This window comes from Hypomesus nipponensis, chromosome 11 (assembly GCF_054491055.1).
Source record: "Hypomesus nipponensis isolate SF chromosome 11, ASM5449105v1, whole genome shotgun sequence".
NCBI classification, from domain to species: Eukaryota; Metazoa; Chordata; class Actinopteri; order Osmeriformes; family Osmeridae; genus Hypomesus; species Hypomesus nipponensis.
In genome coordinates this window covers 20,687,501-20,702,500 of record NC_140371.1, presented here as the reverse complement: position 1 = coordinate 20,702,500, position 15,000 = coordinate 20,687,501, and the positions used below count along the sequence as shown (strand labels likewise).

Below are 15,000 nucleotides of genomic sequence, written 5' to 3'. Positions count from 1 at the left end.
GAACACACAACTATAGACGCTATGTTAATGGCCAAGGTAGCAGCCAATACTAATGGTTTGCTCCGTGTCTCTGTGAATGTGTTATTTTAGCATTAGCCAAACCATCCAGGCCTATTTGTTTAAACCCCCCCCCCCAACGCAGAAGCACAGACGGATGTGAAAACAGGTGACCAGGCCGTACTTTACATCTGTACAGGTTCCAGTAAATTTCAAAAAGCGGTTTGTTAAATATTCTACTGCAGAGAGAAACACAGAGGCTGTAGGATCACGGCGCCGATAACCCCTTTTATCTGAAAGGTAAGGTCACTGTAGGGAAGGTGAAAGATGACGCTAGTGCCTCGCTGTTCGCTGTGTGCAGAAGTTAGCGATGAGATAACAAGCATTTGCATATTTATACATTACAGTACCATTACAGTGGTGGTGGCATCAGCACTTTGAAACATTCTGAATTAATGATGCACAACAAAGACTTAATCCCACCAAACGGACTGTGTTATTTGAACTCAATATTCTAAGTATGACACCTGTTCTCTGTTTGTGTAGAGGCCATGACGTTCAAACACAAGGACAAGGAGGAAATAACAAAGATAAGAAAGTCGAAATGACAGTTATTGAGCTGCATCGAAGTCATTAAAATGAATGGGCAGGATGTTGACAAAATGAAGTGAAACCCAGATTTTTAATATGAACTGTAATAATATACAATACCTCATGCATTAAATAGAATTGGAGCCCTGTTGCTTGAAAAACAGCTCTTTTCATTCCTGAGAAAATCCAGCTATTAAAGTCAAGAATCTGTGTGTGTACACCAGGGATGGAAATTAGCACCCGCCACCAGCCAAATGTGGGGGATTTTGTGTTGTGGCGGGTAAACTCGCCATACCGGCCACCGTGGTGGTTACATTTAATAACACGGCTGTTATTGATGCTGCAGAATGCCCCATTCACTTGAATGATGCTTCCCAACGTTCTGCGGTCAATTATGTTTCGATAACAGACCGTTGCTATGTATAACTGACCGCTGTCAAGAAAATTGTTTCTTTGAGATTAAATAAACTGCTTAAGTATTGTAGATCTTGTAGTATTAATTTTCACATGCAGTTACACATCGTCGGTTAAAAACAAGAAAGTGGCTGGTAAAAACATTGAGTGGCTGGTAGATTTTGAAATCCACCAGCGCTGGTGGATTTAAAAATATACCAGTATTGTCAACCGGCCGGTGGACAAAAAAATGTATTCCCTGGGGTACACTCGTCTGTCAGTGGCTGGATTATCTTGAGACCTGGGTGTTAAGATTGGTAGGTGTATTGTTCAGGGTCCGAGGATGTGCGCTTTTTGATTGTAAAGTTGTTTGGATTAGCGATTTGCGAGAAATACATATAAACCATGGATCGGGAGCCATGGATCAGTCCAGTATGGCATCTCTCCACACAGCGGGAAGCTTTCTGAGACCCACCCAATTAGCCAGATCAAAAAAGTAAGTTCGTTCAAACAGGCACTGCCCTTGTTAACTTCAGTTCCTGCTGTGACTTTGAAATGGCAACAACCATCGGAGGTATAACAAACCACTTATCTTCAAGACAAAAATAAATCCACTTCAGTTTCGAAAGCCCATAGCATCGAAGCTGAAAAGACCCACTTATTAAAGGACGAGGCTAAAAGGTTGTTCTTTCTCCCTCAAGGCCAAGCAGCTGGCTTTTGCTTCTTAGGTGAGTGTACAAGGAGGGCGTTGTGAGTTTGACTTGCATCTGGACTGACATGAATCCAAGTGTCTCTTCTCTGAGTCAGTACTGGGAACAGAGAGAGGCAGGGAGGAGGCCAAGGTCCCATTATCCTGCCTCACAGCCTATTAGATAGTACAATACAGTCATATTAAGCTGAAAACCCTCCTCAGTGCACTTTTTATCGCAGCAAATTAAACGGTGACCCCCTGTGGTTTCTCCCTGAAAGATACTTGACACTGTCACTCCCACTAAACAAAGACACACACTGAGACCTGTGATTACTCTGGAAGATGGCTCGCAGGGAAAGGGGGAGACACAGAGAGAGAGAGAGACCCTGAGCTCTCAATTGCACATTGCTTTGAAAGGAGTCGCCATTGCTAGCACCAACTAGCATGACGGCCCATGGTTTGTTGGTGGAACAAAGGTCAGAGATCATAAACAAATTTAGTGGGCTAGTGATCATTAGCACCAGCTAAGGCATTGACATGCTGTTTGGAGGGGCAGTGGATGTGGCTAGCTGCAGGGACTTGGCTAAAGCCCAGAGTGCAGAAGCAAGCCCCCTGCCCCTCCGGAGGGTGAAACAACACCAGGGTAATAAGTCACCCTCAGTCCGACATGCCCAGCTATACAAGGCTGGTGACAAATAGCCCCAGACGTGATTGAAATCTGACAAAATAACACTGTGTTTTATAATAACCTCCCCCAGCAGAAATCTGGGGCCTGTAAACTAAACAGTGCTTCATCACCTCATGCCAAGCTCCACAGTTCCCCATTAAGGGCCAGATCATTGCGTTATGCCTCCCCCCGTCCCTGGCTGACCGCTGGACTGACAGCATGGGCCTGGCGCCATGACAGTGACAAATATTTGCAATGACAAGGCCACAAATCACACGGCGACAAGTTTTAAAACTCAATATTCACTCAACGTGCATCTGCTATATTCTCGTTAAAAGTGTAATATGGTAGTCTCTCCCCTCCACGTCCTTCTATTATTACAGTATTGACAGCGACTATAATAAAGTTGTGCTGCTTTGATGCCAGGGAGAGGGGGAGAGATTGAGAGACGGAGAGATGAAGTGAGAGGGAGTGTGGTGTTGAAGGCAGGGAATAATAGTGATGGTTGAGTGGTCACATGATGGAGTAGAAAAATACTCATTTCACAACAATTTTCAATCCAACACATACAACTGTGAATGTAATGATGTACCTGTGTGGAGAAAAAAAACTGTCAACATTAAGTCACTGACAGTACACCAAACCTATAACGTATACCCAATAACATATGGACACATTGTTTATATTGGTTGTAAGAAAAGTGTGTTTAATATTTCATGTATCATTATAATCCATAGCTATTGACCAAACCATGAAAGAGTGGTAGGCAGTTGGATATTCTCATGTTCTGTGTACCTGCCTAACATGAACCCATGATGACAGTCTAATCTGCCTGTCTTTGTAAAGCACGGTCTGGCACATAGGTACCTAAATGTACCTGATACGCCCCACTAAGTGTGCTTAAGGCCCCATTGTTAACATAAGGCCAAGTCTGTAATATAGCATGGACAATTAAGTGCACAATTTTTGTATAAATGCAAAATCCCTCATTGTGAATTATTTAATTCCCCCTCTACAGTTCATTTAATAGAGCTCTTTTGGCGGCGGTTTGAGTCACAGAAAACTAATTTCATTCTGCTCTTTGATTTAATTAGATTTTATGATATATGGTTTTGCTAATTCGGTGGTTCACCATGCGTTGTCTGGGGCCTGGCTCTGGCTCTGGCAGAGAGGTGTCAAAAGCCCATTTTTAACGGTATTGAAAAATTCAAGCTTTATTATTGCCCCCTCACTCATGTTCTCTCATCGGGGGGGGGGGGGGAATAATGAGCTTTTCCTTTCTCTCTATCTCTCCTTCTCTTCTCTCACTATCTGAAAACAACCAGGGAGGGGGACAGAAAGAGAAAGAGAGGGAAAAAAGGGGGAAAATGAAGGCAGGTGAAGAAACTGAAAAGGTCAGAAGTGAAATGAACAAATAAGACACACTGAGTGAGGGTGTAACCAGGTAAGAATGAAGTATAGAGACAACTGAGAAAAGTATTAGAGAGAAGTGGAATGAGAATAGTGTGTGTGTGTGTGTGTGTGTGATAGAGAGAGAGAGAAACGAGAAGAGGGAATCGAGGAGAGGATGAAGATATTGCTTACAGCGCTCCAGGCTCACCGCTCCAGCATTAGCTCTCTGATTCATGAGTTAAGTTTCCAACTGCCTGTGGCTATTAGCTTTCAGTTCCTTTGGATGTCATTTAGACTCCAAAGAGTCTTTTGGTTAATGCACTGTTTTAATGAGAGTGCAGCGCGCGCTAATATATTTGACTGTATGAAAGGTCACAACAGGAAGCTAAACAGATTGGGGGGAATGTGGCGCGACGGCAATGCTGTCAAGATGCCAGCCTGGTTTTCAGGGAGGGGAGAGAGGGGGGCTGGAGGGGGAGGGAGGAAGGGAGGAAGGGAGGAGGGGGGGGGTGAACCCGGCAGCCAGCCAGCCACAATCCCCACAACGCCAGGCGGCCCCTTACCCAGAAACCCCCCCCCCCCGTGCAGCGTAATGGGCCCAGGAACTGATGGGCCGCCGCTCACCCCAACAGTTACACCCCATCCATCAGCAGCCTTAAGCAGGGAGAGAGAGAGGGGGAGAGAGAGAGAGATGGAGAGGTAGGGTGCGGGGTAATGCAAGGGGGCAGACACCTCGAGCAGGCACGTGTTTCATCACCCATATAATCACCAGTCTGATTGCCACACAAGCAATGGAGGTGCACCTTACGGCTCCCTTGCACAATTTATGGCCCTTCCGACAACGAGATTCCCACCAACCCGTTAAATACCCAAGGAACGCCCCGGCTGTTATGGGAAGAACAAGGAGGAAAGCCTATCAAATACAGTAGAACAAGGTTCCATTAAACTTTACAAATCTGAGGTAATTTCATAAGAGGATTTCATTGAATCTGACTTTGTTTCATCCTCAGTAACTCCCACAATGATTCTCTACATTCCCAGATCTGAACATATGATGTCGTTTGTTAGACGTGAACCTCAGCTAAATTCATGTTGGGAAATGTTATCGTAATCAAACGCAGGGCTGTCAAACATCTTGACATGCGTGCATAAACAAGCCGACCCCGGTTCGTCCCCTCTCTGTGTTTCTGTTCGCGGGGCGGGCCCAGGCTGCCACGGGTCTCCCGGGTGGGGCGTCGTCAACCCTCAGAGAAGCAGGGCTGTGTCTGAGTTTTGGCCCCAAACTCGATAATCTTACGGTAATCCATTCAAAACTAATCAAACATTTACAGAGGTGCCTTGGCGCGAGAAAGGTCCATCTATCAGCACCCTCCATCACCAACACATCTACCAGCCTCCTCGTCTCTCTCTCCCTCCCTCCGTCATTACGCTCCCGGCATCTCAATCTACCTATGCAAATGAGAGTGGGGGGGGGGGCTGGGGGAGCAGGTCTGACACAAAGACCTGTGTACAGAAATCATAAACAAATATTCATCCATAATGTGTGGCGGGCACAATGGTGGGAGCTGACGGGCTGCCAGTGAGCTGAACTCCTGGCACCCTCTTTCTGACAATCCATTTATCACCAAACAGGGAGTGACAACATTGTCAGGGTGAATTAGCGACGTATGTCAAGCTTTTGTTATAAATCCCGCCCTACTGTAACCCTCATTTTCCCCCGCGCTGTGTATGTACACCACTGATGATATATCAACAGCACGGACCGATAAATAATGTAGAAGGGTGACTCCGCCGTGGAACAGAGTCGTGGGATATGGGTTTAGGCCCTTGGTTGAGGGTTTTTTGGGGGTGAAAAGTGAATCCCAGTAATCCTCCCTTAGTGCCTGTAAGGCCAGAACCTATTCCCCCATTACTGCAACCATGTGTTTATTGTGTGGTAATTACATGCTGTGTGCCTAAGGGCAACCAAGAGGAAGGCCTCCAATGATGGGGCCATTTGTATCAGAATGTCATAACTGCACAATAGTGAAATAGGCAAATTTATGTCACAGGAAGGATATTAGAACCTATGTACACCTTGTTTGTGGTTCGTTTTAAACATTGTTATATTGTAGGTAGATGTGTTCATTATTGGTCGCAAAGGTGTCGTAAAATCCTGAATGTTAGTAAGGGTAAATTCAATGCATTTTATTTAGCTGTTTCATGCATGTTTTTTCCGCAAGGTTAAAAAGCACAATCTGTTCTGATATAAAAAGTCTCTTTCTCCAGCTCTATAGAATCCATCTACAGATCGCAGTGCACGAACAGCAATCCCTATTACCGCTGGATAAAGTGTACCCTTTTTTATTTGAAATGAAAATGTCAGTAATTTCTTCGAGATTGATGACTTCTTACATGCGGGCCCAATAAATGAAAAATAGATGAGACTCAGATCTCTCTTTTAATATTTAAGGCAATATTAAAGTCCTCTTACATCTCATGGAAATAGTTTTATTTAAAAGGAATAAGACCACTGGGCATTGTTTACTGAACACCTCATGCATATTTAATATACCTCGGCGATTCGAGGAGAAATTCAAAAGGCCTTGAAATCGTTACTGTTTTGCAGTAAGTATAAAAGGACTTAAGGAGCCTGCTGTTTGGCATGGCTGGCTCCCCTGTTGTTTAAAAACGAATGCTCTGATTAGGAAGGTGGGGGCAGAGATGGTGCCAGCGCTACAATAGATGGCAGAGATTTTTATTTCTTCCATCGGATCGTAATGTGTTCTCTGCTCGGTGAGGAAATGGATGTTAAATGTGGCTGTGCAGATGGATGGGATGAATTGCCATTTTAAAACAAAGGCCCATGGGGTAGAAGTAGAGGGAGGGAAAGGGGAAGGGAGGAAGTAGGACGTGGGGAGGAAGCGTACGGTGTTGTTTTGGAGATTTAGACAAGACAAGCCAGAGGGGGGAAAACTCCTGAGCAGAAACTGAAAGGGATACCTGGGTATTTTCCGGCCATATTGTCTCGGCTAAAAAGCTCTCTTGATGTAATGAGATGAGGAGCTTACATGAACGACACACAAAGAACCCAATCGACCAACGGGGCTTCACACCAGCCAACAAAGCCTGACCCATCCTGACTTTGTGTGTGATGTGCATTCATATGGATGGAAGGAAATAACTCAGAATAAAGCTTTAGCCTCCAGTAAAATCCCTGACCCCAAAAACTTTCAATAGCCCAAGTGTGAGAACTTGGAAGATACAAAACAAGAATCGCTTATGATGTGGTTATTATGATATGGGTCCTAAAGCTGTCTGAAGTAAGAGGCCTGTGAAGCATTTGATTTAGGATTTGCCCTTTGTTATTCACCGATGTACATTTAGAGGATAACGCACACACAGACTCGCTCATTACTTGAAGTCTGGCAGGCTACAGCCTGCAGCCCAGAGTGGAGGATGTCATTGCGTTGTAGAGGTTGTAAACGGAATCATTCAAACCCGAGAAGTAAGACACTCCAGCTCCCATTCAGGGAAATCGAATCAAGTCCCATGTGGCGTTAGGGTATTATCTGTTGCCTGGGATACAGAGCACAGAACGGCAGACCCTAATGTGGAGCAGAATGAGGCCTTTTTTTATGACACACTTTAACAACGGGGGAACTTTTCCTAATGTACAGTAACTGCAGAACACGGCTAGCATCGTCAAAGGACCTGGTTTCGTTCAGTAGTCATCCTCCAAATCATCTAAATGACGCGAGGATGAGTGGGTAACATGATCTATAAAGAGATAGCAAGTACATTACTCAACTCTCAGAGCATCTGCTTTGCTTTTGGATTGCTGTAATTATGAGCGCCGGAAGCACAACAAGTGGCCTAAACACAGCTGTTAGCCTGCCGCTGTAACCGTACAATGGACTGGATTAATTGTTTCCAAACAGATGCTAAATTTTGCAGAGGTTGGCATTAAGTGGAAGGTAGCAATCAGAGATCTTAGTCAATGACGCAGTTCCTGAAATCAAAGTACGGATGTCAACAGAGAGGATGGTGAAGTTAATGGTGAATTTCCAGGATGTCCCTCAAACTGGATGAGGTGAGACAGTGTATATATTGGACAGATTTGACAGTATTCAGCAGTACTACAGTTATACGTACAATATAAACATTTGTGCACATAAAGAGCAGTATACCATATTTACTACAGTCATTCATTCAGGATGCATGGTAAGACATGAATACATATACAGAAGTATATTTACTACCAAGCTATTGTACATACTGTACATCCAGTCTTACACACGAGACTCATTTCATGTGAAAGCCGATCTGGCAGCTGCCTAACCCACACAGCTCTGCGCTAACACTTCCAGGAAACAGCTCCTATCCTGGGCCCTCATGCTCCTATATCCTCGCCTGTGCGGCGGAGGAAACAGAATGCATCCTGGGACCGCGGAGGGACGGTGGGGGAGGTCATGTGACCGGTGTGGCCGCCAGACTGGCACCAGCGAAGCTCTGTGATTGGCCGACGTTGTTGTGGTGAGTGAGACGGTAAACTGTATTCGCTCTGCTCGGGTGCTGTGTCTATCTCTGCATCTTCTCCCACGGGACAGACAAACATCTGGATCTGACAACTCAAGATTTCAATCAATATATATACAGTACACAAAATATTTTAAAGACATTTACAATTGTTTTTACAAAATCCTAACCAGTACAGCTATTACTTAGTCAGGCAGGAACCATTTTGAAGTGTGTTGACCTTGAATGTATCTCTTTTTTTCTCTGGTATTATTTAATATTTTACCTTTTTCGATTACTGTTTGGCAGTTGAACATTTGTGGATGCAGGGACCTAACACATATTCATATGGAGCTAGATATAATATCAGGCTATATGGAGGCCCACTGAGAGGCTATTGAAATGCAAATACCCTGCTGAAGCTGTGGCAGCTTGGGAAAAGAAATTGGCCAGGATGACAATGCAGGTAAACCACTCCAGTTTGTCAAGAAGGCCATGCTTTGTCATGGTCCTGGGAATGGGTTTCAGCACAAGTGCTGCTACTACACTAAAAAAGAATGATAATGATAAAAAAGTGAGAAAGGGGAGAATAAAATAGGAGGCAGACATTATGGGATGTTAGATTGAGAAAGGGCTGTAAAGTTAGTTTTTTTTTTTTTTTTTTTTATTGCTGTGTGTTTTCCGAGGGGCTTCTCGCCTCCTGGTTTATGGCAGAGAGAGAGGGGGAGAGAGAGAGACAGAGAGAGAGGGGGAGAGAGAGAGAGAGAGAGAGAGAGAGAGAGGGGAAAGGGGGAGAAAGAGAGAACAGTAGGAAAGGGGGAAAAAGAGAGAACGGGATGGAGAGAAAAAGATAAATAGTGAGAGAGAAACTGTAAAGGAAGAGTGTAAAAAAAGATAATGTGTGTGTGTGTGTGTGTGTGTGTGTGAGACAGAAAGAGTTTACATCCGTTGGTGAGGTTGGCATGCTCGATCAGAGCTGCTCTCAGTAAAGGGACAGTAGGCCTCACCTGAAAACCCCAACCGTAATAAATTACATACAAGTGCTGCAGAACAATAACACAAAAAAGTGTGGCCCATCCATTTCGCCACCATTTACAAGAAATCAATATCAATACTTAATGCAATACGGGTGAAAAATGAGCAGAGATACAGGAGCATAATACAAGCTGGAATGAAAGACCTTGGCGTGTGCCTTCCGTGCCTGGGGTGGGGGTAGGGGGGTAGCAGCTCTGGGGTGGGGGTAGGGGGGTAGCAGCTCTGGGGTGGGGGTAGGGGGGTAGCAGCTCTGTGGTGGGGGTAGGGGGGTAGCAGCTCTGTGGTGGGGGTAGGGGGGTAGCAGCCCTGGGGTGGGGGTAGGGGGGTAGCAGCTCTGTGGTGGGGGTAGGGGGGTAGCAGCTCTGTGGTGGGGGTAGGGGGGTAGCAGCTCTGTGGTGGGGGTAGGGGGGTAGGAGCTCTGTGGTGGGGGTAGGGGGGTAGCAGCCCTGGGGTGGGGGTAGGGGGGTAGCAGCTCTGGGGTGGGGGTAGGGGGGTAGCAGCTCTGTGGTGGGGGTAGGGGGGTAGCAGCCCTGGGGTGGGGGTAGGGGGGTAGCAGCTCTGTGGTGGGGGTAGGGGGGTAACAGCTCTGGGGTGGGGGTAGGGGGGTAGCAGCTCTGTGGTGGGGGTAGGGGGGTAACAGCTCTGGGGTGGGGGTAGGGGGGTAGCAGCCCTGGGGTGGGGGTAGGGGGGTAGCAGCTTGCGGGAGATGATGTCTCCAGGTGTAATAATAAGAAATATCAGAGAAATTGTGTTTTAGCTTCAGACCTAATCTCAACTTTTTTTATTTTTTTTAAGATGGTATGATATCCTTGGACTTCATCATCTTACTCATTGGTTGGCTTGTTATTCAAGATAGACACTAAGCTGCATGGCCTACAATTCAACCTAGAGATAGTCGGAGCAAATACAAATTCTCATTACTAACAACAGCCAAGTGGCAACAGACATAAAAGAGCAGAGTATTAATGTGATAATGAAGCATTGTGGGCTAAATGATTTCATTTCCAATGAAATGAATGAGCCAACGGAGCGCTCTGCGCTAGCACAGTCAATAGTGATCTGTTAGCCATGTCACAAATGAATCCTCTCCCACAGATAAACATGATCTATATTTGCCCCTGGGGTAAACTGCATCATCGTGATGTCATCCCACGCAGAGCTGCCTGTTTCATCGAGGTGGCTGTTGATCTCTTCCAGATCTCTCCCATCTGCTCTGTGGAGAGACCAGACAGGCTAGTCAATGGTATTACAAATAACAACAGTACTGCTTTTTAAGTATCATTAATCCTTTTAAGAGGTACCGGAAACCAGTGTTAAAAAACAGATGCTAAATGTATTTAATGGTACAGAGCATAAGGGGTTGTTATAATGATTACATTTGAATTGTCTTTTTATTAGCGACATCCACACAAAGCTGCCTGTGTTTTTATCACTCAGATCCTAGCTGAATCCCCATATGCTACTGGGGTGCCCCTTAATGTGAGACAGAAAACTTCAATTGTCACTCTTCATCAGTTCAGAAAGCCAACTGTCACTCATCTGCCTGCCTGTGTCCAGTCTGACAGGAAGTGTATTCACGGCCTCGGTCGACGTGTGAAGAGCGACTGGGCTGTCCAACATTAGCCTTCTTCTTCCACCAGGTGCGTCATGCCCCTCAATGTGACTTGTCATCCTAGTGAAAGGACCTATAAATGCTGCTTTGTGTTGGATTCCCACGCGTGTTGTGGTTTTGCAAGAGTTCAAACTGCTCTTGTTCCCCGGAGGGATATGTTTGGTCAAAGTTTGAATTCTTTTGTCGCTAGCCCCCTCTATTTCTCTCCCTGGAGGAAGAACTCCTTGCCAGCTCTGTCTGAGGGCTGTTGAGACATGCTCAAGTGGATAAGACACAATTCACCCACACTTTATCAACATATCAGTCAACGGGCACGTTTAGCATCGCAGTCAAATCAGCTGGCGCGCAAGCATCGCTTGCACGACCTGCTCCCCGTATGGAGGCTCTGTACGGTGTTCCTCACCCGTGCCTTCCACGCCTCAGAAGCTACTGCTGGCTGTGGTTTATTGTTTACAGAACCTGTGCTTGTTGCTTGGCTGCTAGTCTCCGGGTACTCTCACCAGTAGATGGCACTGCATACAAGTCCAACGTGGGTCTGACCCGTCCAACAGCAACACCTGGCAGCTGTTGCCTAAGACAAGGAGAGCAAATGTATTTATTCTGCCTGGGCTCTGCAGGGCTGTTTCAGCCTCTGTTGTTTTCATAGATGTCCAGATGCAGACGGTGACACGGAGAGAGAATATCAATAACCGATACGCACGGAGTCCGTCTGCCGACAAGGACACCCTGTGATTCCAGCGACACTTAGAACACCGGCAGTTTCCCTTTAAAGTCCGACCCTATTCAAATTACACTCTTTTCTCAGAAGACCCCACAAATGATCCGGCTTCAATGATAAACAACAGAAAATAGCGCATTTTTGTTGTCTTCTGCTCTTTGTGGTCCAGTTGCTCGGGTTACGGGCCATCAAAAGCACTGCGTAAGGGTTTTACCATTACGTCTGCCCAACTCCAAATTATCAAAAGGTGAATAACACCAATTAGTGTTTAGAGGATAGAGTATTTCTGTATTGTCGAGGGGCTGGTGTCGTGTTCGGAGAAGAGGCTTTGTCACTTCTTGAGGTTGAGTCTCCCAGGAGAGGAGATAAGTGTTTATTGGACTCAATAGAAAGCCAGGGAACAAAGAGGACACATATTCCTTACTGACTTGCATAGTTTGTATCATAATTTCAATATAAGCTGTGGCAATCACTGTGTGAGGAATTTTGGCAGCCATTCAATGTGGCTCTTTGAGCCCCTGGCTGGCGTAGTGGTATTGTCTGTTACACCTGGGCAGTACTCTGGAGGGCCAATATTAGACCAGAACAATGCTGTTGACTTCCAGGGTATTTGGGATTTCATGGCAGGGCTTGGGGAGGAAGGGTGGTGGGGTGAGTTTGGGGAGTGGAGCGCGGTGACCGAGCTGTTGAAAGGATGGTGGTTTGACATGACAGGTGAGGACTGTCGCCCATTGTTGCCGTGCGGATTGAGCTGCAGGCTAACGACTAGAGAGGGACTGCTTGGGTTTCTGGAGACGTTGGCAAGAAAGATGGATGCCGGTTAGGGTTGAATAATGCGTCCCCCACCCCCCCCACCCCCATAAGACACGATGGACTGAATGCATTGAAAGGTTTTTGAAGTTGTTTTATAGAAATTGTGAAATACTGCGATAGTTCAGTCAAATTAATTATATATTTTTAAAAAAATGTTTAGATTGTAATCTCACAATGGCATTTTCATCAACAAATGTGTTAGCAGCTTGGATTGAACACGTCTCATATTCGTATTTTTCCCAGACAGACAAGTAAGTGATATGGCAAACTGAGTGTGACAAAGTTCACCTCCTCACAAGCCCTCCGGCATGTGTGAGCTCATAGTTGGACTGTATGGAATCCTAGAAGAGTATTGGGTTCAAACTGGGCTGGGTCACACATGTTCATCTGAACCAGTCCAGACTGATGTAAACTGCCTACCAGGGATCATGTGGATAGAAATATGTCCACAAAACTAAGTTGAACATGAGCGTGCTCTGTGTGATAGGAGAAATACTGATCTAACTGATAAACACAATGTAAAACACAAACATTTGTTCATCAACTAAATCATTCAACTTTCTTCTCTTTCTTTCCCTGTTGATCTCTCTCATTCTCATTCTTCCACTATTCTCGCTCAGACATTAATTGTTAGCCTCCGTTTCCCTTTTCACTCCTCCATCCTTTCATCTCCACTCCCTCCAGCCCCTCGCCTGCTCTCCCACCCCTGCTCTCCCTCCCTCCCTCCCCCCTCCCTCCCTCCCCCCTCCCCCCTCCCTCCCCCCCTCCCTCCCTCCCCCCTCCCCCCTCCCTCCCCCCTCCCTCCCTCCCTCCCTCCCCCCTCCCTCCCTCCCTCCCTCCCTCCCCCCTCCCTCCCTCCCCCCTCCCCCCCTCCCTCCCCCCTCCCTCCCTCCCTCCCTCCCCCCTCCCTCCCTCCCTCCCCCCTCCCCTCTCCTCCCGATGATTTTTTAGATCACTTCCATTAACACCGGCATGCTGCGCGCTAATTACTCACTCACTCAGCGTTCTGGGCTGCCTGCCGCTCGCTTGGGTAAGCAACGCCGCCTGCTAGCAAGATGCTTGTTAACTGAGTGCGCTTAATTATATAAGAAGATAATTACATGTAAATGTTCCGTCTAAAAGCAGCCATCCAGCCCGCTTGCTGATTTAATAGGCGGGTGTTTGGGATCCCTGTTTTGTTTATTTTAGAGTGAGGCGATTAATTGACTCCGCTGATGAGGTAAATATGCTGGCGACTTTTTCCGTGGTGGCAGAAACCCAAACTGGATCAGGTTCATAGATGCATATTTGCCACGTGTGAGTCTGCTGTCGCTTATCCGCATAAAACCCAGCGGCCAGGGACACAATTCATACGTCTGTGTTCACTAAATGGACAATGTAGAACAACCTGCATACTGTAGGCTAGGATACATAAAACGGAAATGATCGGCTGTAATAGGAAATCACGCATAGTCGGCCAATCATTCATACCTTGATGGCTTTTACTTTTTAGAAGAGTAAAGAACACAGTGATAATGAACCCCTTTACACAGGTAAGGGAACATTCATGGCCTAAAACCTGCGTGACCCAAATCCTTCTTCCTCTATGTTCACCCCCATAACCCCCCCCCCACCTCACTCCCACCACCCCCCTCACTCCTACCCCCCCCCCCCCCCCCCCCCCCCCATAAAAATCAAGCAGGACAATGATCCATTTATCAATATTCCATTGTCCGGGCCAAACGACGCAGCTCTAAGCTGAATTTCATTTGAGCCCCTGTCAAATTAAAGATTATTTAGTGTGTTTTTAAGAGGTTGGGGTCGGGGGTGGAGATAGATAGGGGTCACGGGTAGTAGGACTCCCACAGGAGGTCCAGGGAGTCTGGGGGACCCGTGTCATCCATTATCGGGTAATCAAGGGAGGGTAGAAGGGGACTATGACCCCCTCCACCAACCCCCCCTCCCCCCGTCAGCCACCAGAAGGCAGGCCCCCCTTAAGACCAACAGCCAGAGGTACCTCCAGTAGAATCCCAACAGCAGTCCCCTGGTTGAGCAGAACTTCTCTCCTCTCAGCGGGCGTCTCTCCATCTGCTCTGGGTTCGATACCGGCCCCTCAAACATGTCATCCACCAACGCTCTCACAGGGCTCTTTCCCCTCCCCATGGGACTCGCTGTGTTAAAACATGATCTGGTATTTACAAAAAAATATTAGTAAATGGAGGCCTGTTTGGTTGTCCATTATGGGCCGTCGGTGCCGTTTCCATGGCGGCGTCTTTGAGCGGGGGAAACGTGACCCTGGTGCTGGAGGGATGGATGTCAGGAGATGCAAACCCCAGACGGCTGCGCCGGACCGCGTCTGTCTCATTCAGTCAGTGCGTACGTCCGCTTGGCCTCTTTAAATCACTCATCTGGAGAAAGCTAACAGCTCCTTCACTTACCTCTACGGAAATAAACCCCCTGATAACTTTGATGACTGAAAGTGAATGAAAACATCAGGCTGTATTTGATTTCACACTGCCTGGGAAGGGCCAAAACGGATGTTAGGCTGAGATATTTCCAGGAAAAATGTGATGTTTTTTTTTTTTTTTTTTTTTGAACGAGCACTTTCAGATAAT

At 46.6% G+C, this 15,000-nt stretch overlaps 1 long non-coding RNA gene across 6 annotated transcripts in view; it reads left to right on the top strand.

The window, feature by feature from the left end:
• Positions 1–15,000, top strand: part of LOC146268602 (uncharacterized) — a 76,284-nt gene that overhangs the window by 39,416 nt on the left and 21,868 nt on the right. For 2 of the 6 annotated variants that reach the window (XR_014768913.1, XR_014768910.1), the window contains exon 3: positions 8,081–8,246. The exons of the other annotated variants lie outside the window; for them this stretch is intronic. This is a non-coding gene — a long non-coding RNA (uncharacterized LOC146268602). The remainder of the gene's footprint in view (positions 1–8,080; positions 8,247–15,000) is intronic. 6 annotated transcript variants of the gene reach the window in all.